Raw genomic sequence first — 12305 nt, 5'->3', positions numbered from 1 at the left:
AGGAAAGGAGGGTTGCTTTTGCATTAATATTCTTGGGCTGCTGCGACTCGGATGTGAGCAGCGGCAGATCACTCGCGGGGATGCTTTGCCTCTTTAATATCTTGCTTGCAGATGCATTTTCTAGCTGACCACGCTATTAAAGAGCCGCCATCAATCACCCAGCCAGCTTCTCCCTGTTCTGGGGGGGGGGGGTGGAGGAGGAGGAGGAGGAGGCTAGGAAGGCAGGCAGGCAGGCAGGCAGGCAGGCAGGCAGGCGCTCGCTCGCTCGCTCGCTCGCTCGGCCAGGATGACGAGCACCCCGTGAGCCAAGCCACCCTCCTGGCCCTGGGTTAGGGCCATGGTGAGCACGGAGCCGAGGGCTAGCCCTGAGCCGCTGGCCTTTGCCAGTCGAGTCGCCTGCCGTTTGCATTGAGCCCTGTCCGGGGCTGGATTCCGCTCCGGGTTTTCCTGCGCGCCGCCGCCGCCGCCGCCGCCGCTTGTTGTCTTTGGGAGGCTGTGCTTCGCTCGCTCTCCCTCTCCTGGTGTCTGGGTTGAAAAGCAAAAGCGGCTGGGTCACACAGAGGCATGTGGAGGTGGCTGCGACCGCGGAGCGGCAGCTAAGCGGGGCTGCTGGTGGATGCGCCGCGGAGGGGCCCGGGGAGCGCAGCCCGCTGCGCCAAGGCAGGGAGCTGCCGCTGCCTCCGGTCGGGATCCTTCGGGCAATGCCGCCGCTTCTCTTCCGCCTCTCGCCCGCACCACTGCGTGGCCCAGCAGCGGCGCTGCAGTGAAGCGGGGGCCTCCTTTTGTTCGCCAAGTGCATCTCTCTCGTCCGCTCCCCCCCATCTCTTCTCCCCCCCTTCCCCTCCTTTCTCCCCCCCCCACTTCCCCTTTCCATGGGCATTGCATGTGGGGTTGAACACACCAGCAGCCCCATCCTCCTCCTCCTCCTCCTCTTCCCCCCCCCACCCCGCATGCTCTGGAGGAGAAGCAGCCCAAGGTCCGCTGGGGTCAGACGGGAACAGCTGCTGTGATTGCAGGCGCGTTGCCTTGGCCCCGCATCTCCAGGAATCCTCCTCCTCCTCCTCCTCCTCGTTGCAGAGCGGAAAGTCCAAGGCTGGCTGGGGTGAGTGAGCGAGCGAGTTTGGCCACCTGGCCTGGGTTGGCTGGAAGGAGGGTGCCCTGCAGGCGCGTGGTGTGTGTCTTTTGGGGGTGCCCTCCAGATACTCGCTGACATCTCCTGCGGAGGTGGGAGCTGCAGTTTGGGATTTGGGTTCACACCCACAAGAGTGGTGCCCTCCTCCCTTCTGGGTTGCTGAACTGATATTTACATTGATGTGAGTGGTGTGTGTGTGTGTGAGAGAGGGGGGGGGTCAAAATAAACTTGCCTTTCCTCTAGAGTGTTGATTAGGGCTTCCCTGGCCTTGAAAATTCTATGTAAAAATAGCTTCCTTGTAAAAACCACAGCACCATCAGAGTAGAGAACACTTGAGTCCTTCCACTTCATTTGCAATAGCTTCGAGTGGGAGAAATAATTTCAAGGAAACTTGGATCCACTTGGTAAGTGATGTGAGCGCTTTTATTGGGCCAGGGCGCCGTTCCAGAACGCTTTAAGGTTACAAGTTTCCCTTTCGGGAGGGGAATGCGTCTGGCTGTTGCGGGTCCCCGTCCCCTGAAGCCCAACAAAAAAGGTTGTGCCAGGTGGAACTTAAAACAACAACCTGAAGCAGGCTTTTGGCTTTAAAACAACACAAACCCCCGAGAGAAGTTAGCAGTGCAATTTTTTTGTTTGAATTTTTTTGCGGGCTGGAGGGTGGAAGGGGGGATCTTTCACTCCACTTGCTGAAGTGTGTGCTGGAATGCCTTTTATGTTTTTTAATTGGTGCCCAGCTCTGTCTAAAAGGCCCTTTTATAATATTTACTCAACCTTGTTCTCAGTTGATGTGACAGGGGGACCTGCTCAACCACTTCTTGTTTCATGAGACAGAAACAGCTCTGCTTTTGTTCTACAATTGGGATTTTGTTTTAAGCTTCTCTGGAGGGTATGTGGCCTTGCCCTGCAGGAGGCATTGTGAGTGTTTGATTTGGATAGTTTCCTTTCAGCCATATGGGAGGTGGTGTTTTTTTTAATGATATGTGAACCCAAACGGCAGTTGACAAGGGCCTCCATCCACTTGCTGCGGGACATTAAGCCCCATGAAAAGAAAAGGAACTTGGAGCCAAGTCTAATTTATCCTCTTGCTTTCTTCTAAGTTACATTTCCGCATTTGTTTGTTTTGATGTCGAGGGCAGAAAACAAGAGTTAGAAATACTGTTAACCTTCTAGTTGTATATATTTCTGGAAGAGAAGTTAAGCAGGATTTAGAGTCTTAAAGACTAAGGGACATAATTGCAGTGTAAAGGCATTGATCTCTGGGCAATTAGCTCCAGGCTCTCAACCAGCTCTGCAATTTTGGGGGGTGGGTGGGAGGTGTGGTTGTTCTTCAAAGGCAGCCCGTGCTTTCCAACAGCCACAGTTGCCTAGTAAAAAATTACACTGTGCAGATATTGTTTTTTCTTGGATCTTGAACCAGCAACTTGAGAATTGAGATTTGGATCTATGCCTTCTCTTCCCACCTTCCCCTTGGTGTAATTTCTGAGTGGTTGAGCTATTTCCTAACAGATCCTGGGACCCCTGTGTGTGTGTGTGTGTGTGTGTGTGTGTTTTAAATCCACACAATTATTGCTACTCTGCTTGGGCAGCGTCTGTGCTTGGCAGCCAGTTCTCCAAATGTTATTTGATCTGGCTGCAGGATAGAATTGACTAGGATTACACTGTGTGTTTTCTCCCTTTTCTCTCTTCTTCACCCTCCCCTTCCCTGTGGCTACTGAAAGTTGATGCATCAGCGTGTGTTGTTTAGTAGCATATTTTTAAGCCCTCAAACTGTGTGAGTGCATTCCCTTTCAAACCAGATTTCTGAGAGGGAGGCCGTTCAGAATTCGCCTTGTTCTGTGGTTAGCATTTATGAATTGAGGCGAGGGCTGACGTAATCTCTCCCTCTCGCCACTTCCTTTGTGTGCTTTCTCCTAGTTTATAGCGTGCGGTTGCCTTTTTTTTTTGGTGTGTGTTTTTACTTCAAACAGAGGCGGTTGTTTCTCACATGCTTCCATTACCCCTTCATCTACAGTTGCATTTCTATAACTAGTCCACTTGTTCCCTAAATTATGCATCTTTTCTTTCTTTCTTTCTTTCTTTTTTGAGGGAATGCTTGCATGGTCTTGTCAGTGCAGGGTTCAGTGAATCGCTTGTATGCGATGTGGGCCAGCCTTTTATTTTAATTAATGTAACAATGCGTACAGCTGTTATGTCAGAATGTATCGGCTTCCTTTTGGCAGTGTGGTGTATCCTACGCTGGAAGCTGCCTGGTTGAGTTTGCTGCCACCTTTTCTATCTACCTTCCTTCCTTTTTGCTCTCTCTTTTTTTTTTAAAAAAAATGATGGGATTAGACAAGGCTTTTGTTTCCTGATGCTGGCATGTGTGTGTGTGTGTGTGTGTGTGTGTGTGTGTGTGTTTAAACTGCTTTGGTTTGGTAGAGAGGAGGCAAGGGGGTGGAGCTTATAAAGGAATAGGAAATTAATCTATTTCCTTTTTGTTAACCTCTTTGCTCATCAGGCTTCTTGTTACATTCATGGAATCATAGACTATAAGGCCATCGAGTCCAACCCCTTGCTCAATGCAGGAATCCACCTTAAATCATCCCTCACAGATGGCTGTCCAACTGCCTCTTGAATGCCTCCAGTGTGGGAGAGCCCACAGCCTCCCTAGGTCACAGGTTCCATTGGCGTACTGCTCTAACAGTCAGGACGTTTTTCTTGATATCCAGCCGAAATCTGGCCTCCTTTAACTTGAGCCCCGTTATTTCGTGTCCTGCACTCTGGGAGGATCGAGAAGAGATCCTGGCCCTCCTCTGTGTGACAACCTTCCAAGTGCTTGAAGAGTGCTCTCATGTCTCCCCTCAGTCTTCTCTTCTCCAGGCTAAACAGGCCCAGTTCTTTCAGTCTCTCCTCATAGGGCTATACAGTTCCTCATTGTATAGCCAGTTGGGCAATGGCACAGTAGTGAAAGCTCAGAGAAGCAGGCCCAGTACATGCCATCTTCGGGCAGCTGCCAGGGACCCAGTGCCATGAGACGGCTCATCATTGATGTCTTCCCAGGGTGCTTCTTTAAAAAAATCAATCTCCCAGCACTCCAATTAATACTGGATGTCTGGTTCTTCTGGGAAACTGCAGTTGTGTGAAATAAAAATGGTGGCATCTACCTGCTTGGTGTACTGCCAAGCAGCAAGTGCAACTACAGCAAGCAGCAACTACAGCAAGTGGGCTTTTTAGGGTCCATCAGCATAGGAGGAGCCCCTCAGAGGGCACTTTGTCGAGGGACCCCTCCCCTTTTCTAACCTGGAGCCAGACCTGCAGAGAAGGGACATAGTGACTCATCAAGTCAACCCTCTTGCCCTCAAGGTCAAAGCATACCTTAAAAGCTGCAAATGTAAACTGACCTGTGCACTAAGGTTCCCCTTGGAGTGGGCAACTGCTTTATGTCTCCCACCCCCCTTTCTTGAGGTGTCGTGTGCGTTTTCAGTAGTGGCATCAAGACAGAACTTATTCCCAAGAACAGCTTGCTTTGCCCATGTCGGCTTATCAATGCTAGGTGGATAGTCAATAGCTGTGTGCTTGGGGGTTCTGAGGCTAATTGATATAGAACGTTTTTGAGCTGAATTCTGGTTTTGATTATTTATGTTGGCCCTATTGGTTTCCGTCAGTGGCTGTTAGTTGTTGTGCTAAGTCTGTGGAAGGAAAACTGGTGCCCTCCAGATGTTTTGTATTGCAACTCCCATAAGCCCCAGGCAGCATGACCAATGGTGGAGGATTATGGGATTTCCAGTCCAAAACATCTGGAGGGTATCAGGTTGACTAGCCCTGTGTTAAGTTATTGTAAACCACCTTTGGATCCATATAAACCAAAAGGTGGGTTAAGAATTCTGAAAATGAAGTACCCTAGATAGACGCTTGTCTAGTTGTTGTGCCTTTCTCTAGAAGAGCCTCTCACCAGTGATGAATAAGAATTACCCCCCAGGCAACAATGAAGGGGGACTTCTTTGTACATTTTAAATAGAAGTTCTGTCCTCTTCCTGCTCCACCCCTTTAATTCAGGCCATCAGAAAAGCTCCTATGTGGACAGTCAGGTTAGTAAACGTATTTGTGGGCATATTTGCAAGGCTGAACCACAAAAGAGATGTGTGGCCTCTCTTGTCAAGACTGAGCAATAATTGTGAAATATTTCTTGCATGGAATGCATAAGCCACTTCGAGCACTAAGAGCAAAAAGGCAGAGTGAAAGTATCTCAAATGGGAATGAAAAGAGACACTCAATGGGCTGGAGGAATGAGGCACCTGAACTATCCCCTGTTGTGGGGGCGAGGGGGAGTTTACACTTTTGGGATGCATTCGTGCTTTATGTTCAGTGCCCCTGACCCGAACTGGTGTGAACTATCCAAGTTCTGCCAATTTGCACTTTTGTATGGCTTTATGGCCCATGGCACCAAACCAAAGGAAACAAGTGTGATATTGTAGAAGGAATTGGCCCATGGAACGCACAAAAGCAAACTGCTTCTCGCCAAAGAAGCCCCACCAGGTGATTACTATAAAAACATATAAAATGTATTTTGCATTTTGTGCTGCACTCCTCTTTCCCAGCTAAATGTCCCCAAAAGCTCACAAGAAGGGTGTGATGGAGATAGACCACTTATAGATGAGATACTGCTTCTGAATATGGAAGTTCTTCTTTGACTTTAAATGGCTTTGCACTATGTGGCTATCAGCTTGAATGTACCTCAAAGGGCTCCCAGAAGAAAGAAGGAAAAATGAAATATGGATATACATCAGCCTATGCCCCATTCCAGATTCTGAAATAAAGGTTCAGAGTTCAAGGAATATAAATAAAACTAAGAGCATATATTCCACTAACAACCTCCCGAAGAGGCTAGTCGAGACATGTAATCAGTGCAAATGTTTAGGGCATAATGGATGAGTGTGTGAGTGAGTGATATAATAGCTTGAGGCTTATGAAGTAGAGGTGACAATGTATTTTTCTGCTCTTAAATTAGATTTCTTATGGCCTTTCCCTTATTTTGAATTTTCTTATGTGATGGGAGTGCAGCAAATCCACAAGAATGATTTGGTGTGTGTGTGTGTGTGTGTGTGTGTGTGTGTACACCCTTACACATTCATTCATTCATTCTCTCTCTCTCTCTCTCTCTCTCTCTCTCTCACACACACACACACACACACACACACACACACACACTGTTCTTACATGAGGGCTTCCCAGGGCCAGATTAGTTCCACACCTGCAACATCAGGTACTACTACCAGACTGGGACCAAGACTGAATTGTTTTAATAGGAATATGTTCCTTTCCCAGATCTTGCTGTTTCAGCAACCTGTTGTGCTTCCTCCTCTTTTGAGTGATCCAGCCTAAAAGCATACACTGCCCTTTGTATTTTCTGGAAAACACCCGAAGCAGTGGTGTGATAAGGGCATGTGTGCTGTGAAAGGAATATCGGGGAGAAGGTGAGCAATCAGTCAAAGCCACAAAACCCAACATGCATGAAATTTGTTTGTACATATAGCTAATAGGGTGCCTTGACTGGAGACCTGATTAATTGGTAGTAGGCAGGATGGAAGTGGAGGTGACGGAGGTAAATGCTATGCTAGGGTAATTCTTCAGAGAAATAATAAATGGGTTGAACAGATCCCGAGTGCTCATGAGGAGCAGAAAGTTTGCTTTCTCTCTCTTGGGCCCTTTCTACACCCCCAGGAAAATGGAGGGATTGTCCCTGCCTGCTCCCAGGATCCTCTGTGTGACATTTGCATGCACACGGATGATCCCAGGACCATCCCCGGGGGGAAAAGGCAGGTGTAGAAACTGCCTTGGACTGTGTACAGTGTAGCAAATGGGATTTGTGTGTGGTGTGGTGTGTGTGTGTGTGTGTGTGTGTGTACACACAGGAGAATCAGGCATTTGGAGAGGTGGGGAGGAGAGTCCCAATTTTTTAAAGAAAATAAATCTTGTAGCTTCACATCACATGCAACTTAGGTAGAGCTGCTCTGGATGACACAGCCCGTGTTGCTTTCAGCCCAGCTCGGGTGTTCTCTTTGCCATCTTTGCATTGAGAAATAGTGTCCATCTGATGGTCTCACACTTCATTGTGAGTGGAGGTACTGTAGAGTCTTCACTGAGGTGGGTGCAATTGCAGTTAGAAACATAGGCAGCTTGTCAGCTGCCTTACACCCGGTCCGATTGTTTGTCCATCTAGCCTAGGATTGTCTACTCCAGCAGCGGCCTCTATGGTCTCTTTCCCACCCATCACCTGTTACCTTGTTCTTTAACTGGAGGAGCTGGGAATTGCATCTGGGCTCTTCTTCATAGGAGGCATGTGCTCTACCATTGAGCTACCTGTATTCTGGTTGGACCCTTCTCCCATGTTTCTTAACCTGTTGGGCATGTTGGGCAGGGGCAGATGTGTTGACTCCGGATTATAAAAATATTTTAAACATGACAGCATGAAGAAGGGAGAATTTTGCAGCAATTTGTAGGGTAATTGAAAGTGTACAGTTGATCAGCCATGCACTTGGACCCTTGCTGGTAAAATATAAGCTTGCAGTCAGCTCTTGGTATACCCTTTCCCCCCTGAACGCAATAAATAAGTACTGCATGTTTGACAAGCAGACTTCAAGCGAAATGCCTCCTGGGGGTGCCTTCTGCTTTGTTGACAGGTGTCTTCACTCTCTCCCCATCAGGTTATTTAGCGATAATGTAAAAATGTTAGCTAATAATAGTGTCGTCCTCAGGCCATATTCTGGTTGCGAACCCTGGCAAGAATTTAAAGCACAGTTCCATGTATGGTGAATTGCTGTCTGATGCAATGCCTGTGCAGGCAGCTATCTTTTCAACTATAAAAATGAGCCCAGAGATAATTCTGTGATATGTGTATGTAGTAATTGTGCAGCAAGATGGCTGTCGGGCCTGTACAGTCACTTTCACACCTGGTTTTCTTTGTGGTGCAAGCTGTCAAGATTCAGGCTCTGAAGGGTGGAAGGGGGAGAGAAGCCAGGTGTTGGCAAAAATAAATGTTTGAAGTGATTTAAAGCCCAGAACTTTTGGATTCAGTTTTTGTTTAGCAATGAAACCTCTGGAGGGAGGGGAGGAGGTTTAGAGAAGCAATTACCCCTGTTTTATGCCACAATCTGTAACTTGGGTACAGTGCTGGCTTGCCTTGCCGAGAATTATATGTGAAATGCTTTGCCCCTATAAGAAATGCGCCCATATTATTTTGCAAATTGGCTTGCAATTTGGGGACCAGCCTTATGAAGGTTTACTCCTTACTCCTTTCATTTCTTGGCTTAAATAATGGTTTCAGGTTTAAATGTGCGCTGGTGCAAACAAGATTCTCTCACAACCATTGTTTGCTAACCCACTTCACACCAGAAGTTTGGGGTTTGAAACTTGTTGACAAGGCGATGTTTTATGAGGCTGCCTCGTAGTGTACAAGCTGTGGTTTTCAGGGAACCAGCGATATGTCTTTATTAGGCAATAGTCTTTTTCAGTGTTCTTATTTGATTGAAAGTTTGCAAGGTTATTATGAGAGACATCTCCATTTAGTAAAAGAAAGAGTTCAAAATGAGTTGTAACAGCATTATGAAGTAAGCATTTTTATCCTATTTTTGAGCATCACATTTTTGTTTGTAGTGCATGTTACAAAACTGTCTTGGCAGGTGGGATGACAAGAGGGGCTGGAAAATAATAAATGTTGGATTTCTTATTAAGATTCTCACTTAGATATTCCAAATTGCTTCCCACCGCCGAAAGAGTTTTAATTCTGACCTTGCAACGCACTGCAGGGACTAATAGTGTCAGGGAAAAGACGCAAATGACTGATAGACTTCTATTTATCTTTCAACCCTGCCAAGAGAAGGCCTCAACTCTTGCATAAAGGTTTTGCTGCAGCATCATACTTGGGTATTTGTTTGTCCCTATTATTAAGGACCCTTTCTCTTCTGACAGCAGGGAGAGAATCTTTTCTCTTCCCACCGTTTGCAAAAGTATGGTGGAAATGAGAGCTGTAAATTCTACATTAGCAGCATGACTGCACACTTCCTCGAGGGGGAACTAAGAGTGCAAATTTTCCCAGGAATGATTCATTGTGATTAGCTTCTTCTGTGAAAATGGCTATAATTTAGGTGCAACAACCTAAGGTTCTGCGCCAGACTTGTGGTGCTGCAGCCTTAATTCCTAGAAATTAGACATCTTGCTGGCTGTGACCCCCTTCTCCCCCCACCCAAAAAATGTGCTCTACAGAAGCTGTGCATGAAAGGGAAGTGAAGGCTTCAGAGCTTTGCCTAAGGTTGAACTGCTGCAAGGATTTCCATCTATATGCTGAAGCGTATATTGATTTTTTTAAATTTTATTTATTACATTTGTATCCCGCCATATAGAATGGAAGAGGCATGTCCAGCTTAGTCGCTGGGCGCAATCCAGCAGAAACTGGACACACCCAAGTTCCCCTTGACATAGAAGGGATTTAGATGTGCCTAATTGCTTAGGGGTTATGCCTGTGCCTATATATAATATATGGTCATACATACATGCCAGATCACTTAACTGGGATTGACTTATCCATTAACAGCCTTGAATCACCCCAGAATACTCAAAATCAGTATAATTGACTAAAAGCTATGTACCCCCTTCCCCAGACCGGGTCTCTGCTTCTCTAGCTAACCCACATGGCCTGAGAAGGCATGGCACCAACTGACTCCAGCTACAAAGGTTGGTGCCCCGTGTTTATTGCCTTGGCTAGGTTTATTTTTCCTTTGTTTGACCTTAGTATACTTGTTATTGGATCATTTAACCCTACTGTACATTTATTGTGATAAGTTTTTATGTGTGTGGTTATTTAAACCTTGTCACGATGAGTAATTGGAAATGTTCTGTTATGTCCATTTTCGTGATGTTAAGCCCCTTTCGAGCATGGTATTACCATGGAAAAGCGGCATACAAATAAACTGGTCTAAGCAAGAAGGCATGAAAGCAACAGGCCTTCCCTGTGGTTTGTCCACACCATCTGGGTATTTATTTATTTATTTATTTTATTACATTTATATACCATCCCACAGCCGAAGCTCTCTGGGCAGTTTACAACATTAAAAATAGTAAACATTAAAAGTATACAATTTTTTTAAAAAAACATAAAAACAGTATAAAAACAGTATCCATTTAAAAACAACAGTTCTGGGGTCCATTAAAAACAAACTTAACGTTGTTAAATGCTGTTAAAATGCCTGGGAGAAGAGAAAAGTCTTGACCTGGCGCCGAAAAGATAACAACGTTGGCGCCAGACGAGCCTCATCGGGGAGATCATTCCACAGTTGGGGGGCAACCACTGAAAAGGCCCTCTCCCTTGTTGCCGTCCTCCGAGCTTCCCTCGGAGTAGGCACTCGGAGGAGGGCCTTAGATGTTGAGCGCAGTGTACGGGTATTTAAAGGTATGCTTCTTCCGAGCATGGGGGTTCCATTTAGATGTCGGGACGAATAGCCGTTGATAAGCCTGACTTGGCCTAATGCCTTTCTAAAAGCCAGCTAAGTAGTGTTCACCACTGCATATATAGTACTGAATTCTGCTGAGTCTGTATTAGGGATTGAATGTAGAGTTAGGGGATGATGGGTCTTCAGGACAAATGACCGTGGAGTGCAAATAATGATGCACTGAAGCTATTTTGCGTGCGAATCCTTTGTGAAGGCAAAAAATGCATATTTGCCTAAAGTTGGACCAGGTGATGTGCATCTTCTTCCTTTGATCCTGGTGTCGTGGGTCACCATTTGGAACGGCCATCCCCAAACTGGCATCCTCCAAATAGGTTGAATGTCAACTTCCATAATTCCCAGCCAGCATAGGAAGCTGCTTTATACTGAGCCAGACCCTTGGTCCATTTAGCCCAATATTGTCAACACGACCGGCAGCGGCGGCTCTCCAGGGTTTCAGACAGCATTCTTCCCTCGCCCTCCCTGGAGATGCCATGGATTGAACCTGGGACCTTCCGGGCTCTTCTACTGAGCTGTGGTCCCTCCGACGACATGCCATGCTGTCTGGAGATGATGATAGCTGTAGTCCATCTCTTCTGGAGGATGCCAGGCTGGAGGAAGCTGTTTTAGAGTGTGTCTAACTCAGTTTTCTCTGGCAATATGTTGCTCCACCAAACAGAGGTGCAGAAGAGAGAAAATTATTCCCCCCCCTCCTTAAAATCTCATGTTGGATGTGAGAACTCTTGATTTGTATTTAGTCACAGCATGGCGGTTTCTGTGATCTCCCGCACCCCATCCCTCTCTGCTTTTGGCAGGGAGTGACATCCGTGAATGTCCACAGCAGGTGGTTGCGTTACAAGGCAGTATCAAGACAGTACGAAGGAAATTATTTAGGGAGAAAGCAGGAGTCTGTAAACCTTGAGCATTCAAGGGAGAATCCCTCTCCTTAAATCTGGCAGCCCATTCCCTGGAGAATTTGCTTTTATAAGTAGTCAAAACATACAGCTTTCTGCTCAGTTTCCTCTTAAGAAAGGAGGCCAAAAACAAGATTCTCTCTTCTCTCTTCCTTTTGTGTGTGTGGAAACAAAGCAATTCCTTTGAGATTAGTGCTAGGCATGTTCCTTTTCTTTCTTTCCTTCTTTCTTTCCTCTCTCCCAAATATACAATTCCTTCTGATTGATTGAACCACCTTAGGTAATCCTTGTGTGTGTAAGCTTTTGCCTGTCAGTGGGCACGAGGCCCTGAAACTGTGCGCGTAATACTAGGATATAAGTAAATTGATTTGGAGTATCTAGCCTGTAGAGACTGATGCAGGGGAGTTATGAGCAAGCCAAGGTTATTGGATCGTTCAGAGACTGATTATCCTTCCACGGTGTAATAAAGTAATTATGAATAACTGTAAGAAATTGGCTGCAGTCTTTTTCAGCACATTATTGCTGTCTGTCTCTTCCTTTAAAAAAAAAAGGAAAGAAAAAGTTTTTGCTGTTTAAAAACATTGTTGTGTATGCTTTGCATAGTCAGAGCCTGTTGGCAGCGATGCTTCCAGTGACACAGTTTAAAGAACATTTGTCTAACTACAAGAAAAACCCCAAAGCCAATTAGGCTAATTCAACTTTTACAGCCTTGCAAATAAAGTTGATGTTACTAGCCTGCTCGCCAACACACAACATCTGTGGCTAAAGAATCATAAGTGTGAATTATTGCTCATAGCC

The 12305-nt window shown here is 46.1% G+C and overlaps 1 protein-coding gene across 1 annotated transcript in view; it reads left to right on the top strand.

Annotated features, from left to right (window-relative positions):
- Nucleotides 1–962: 962 nt before the first annotated feature.
- RERE (arginine-glutamic acid dipeptide repeats) overlaps nucleotides 963–12305 on the top strand; it is a 316112-nt gene continuing 304769 nt past the window's right edge. The window contains 1 exon segment of the mRNA XM_063145507.1: nucleotides 963–1102. The gene's annotated coding sequence lies outside the window, so the exon portion shown is untranslated.

The sequence above is a fragment of the Elgaria multicarinata genome, chromosome 20 (genome assembly GCF_023053635.1).
Source record: "Elgaria multicarinata webbii isolate HBS135686 ecotype San Diego chromosome 20, rElgMul1.1.pri, whole genome shotgun sequence".
Classification (NCBI taxonomy): domain Eukaryota; kingdom Metazoa; phylum Chordata; class Lepidosauria; order Squamata; family Anguidae; genus Elgaria; species Elgaria multicarinata.
The sequence above is the reverse complement of the archived record's forward strand: the minus strand, read 5'-3'. Positions and strand labels throughout refer to the sequence as shown.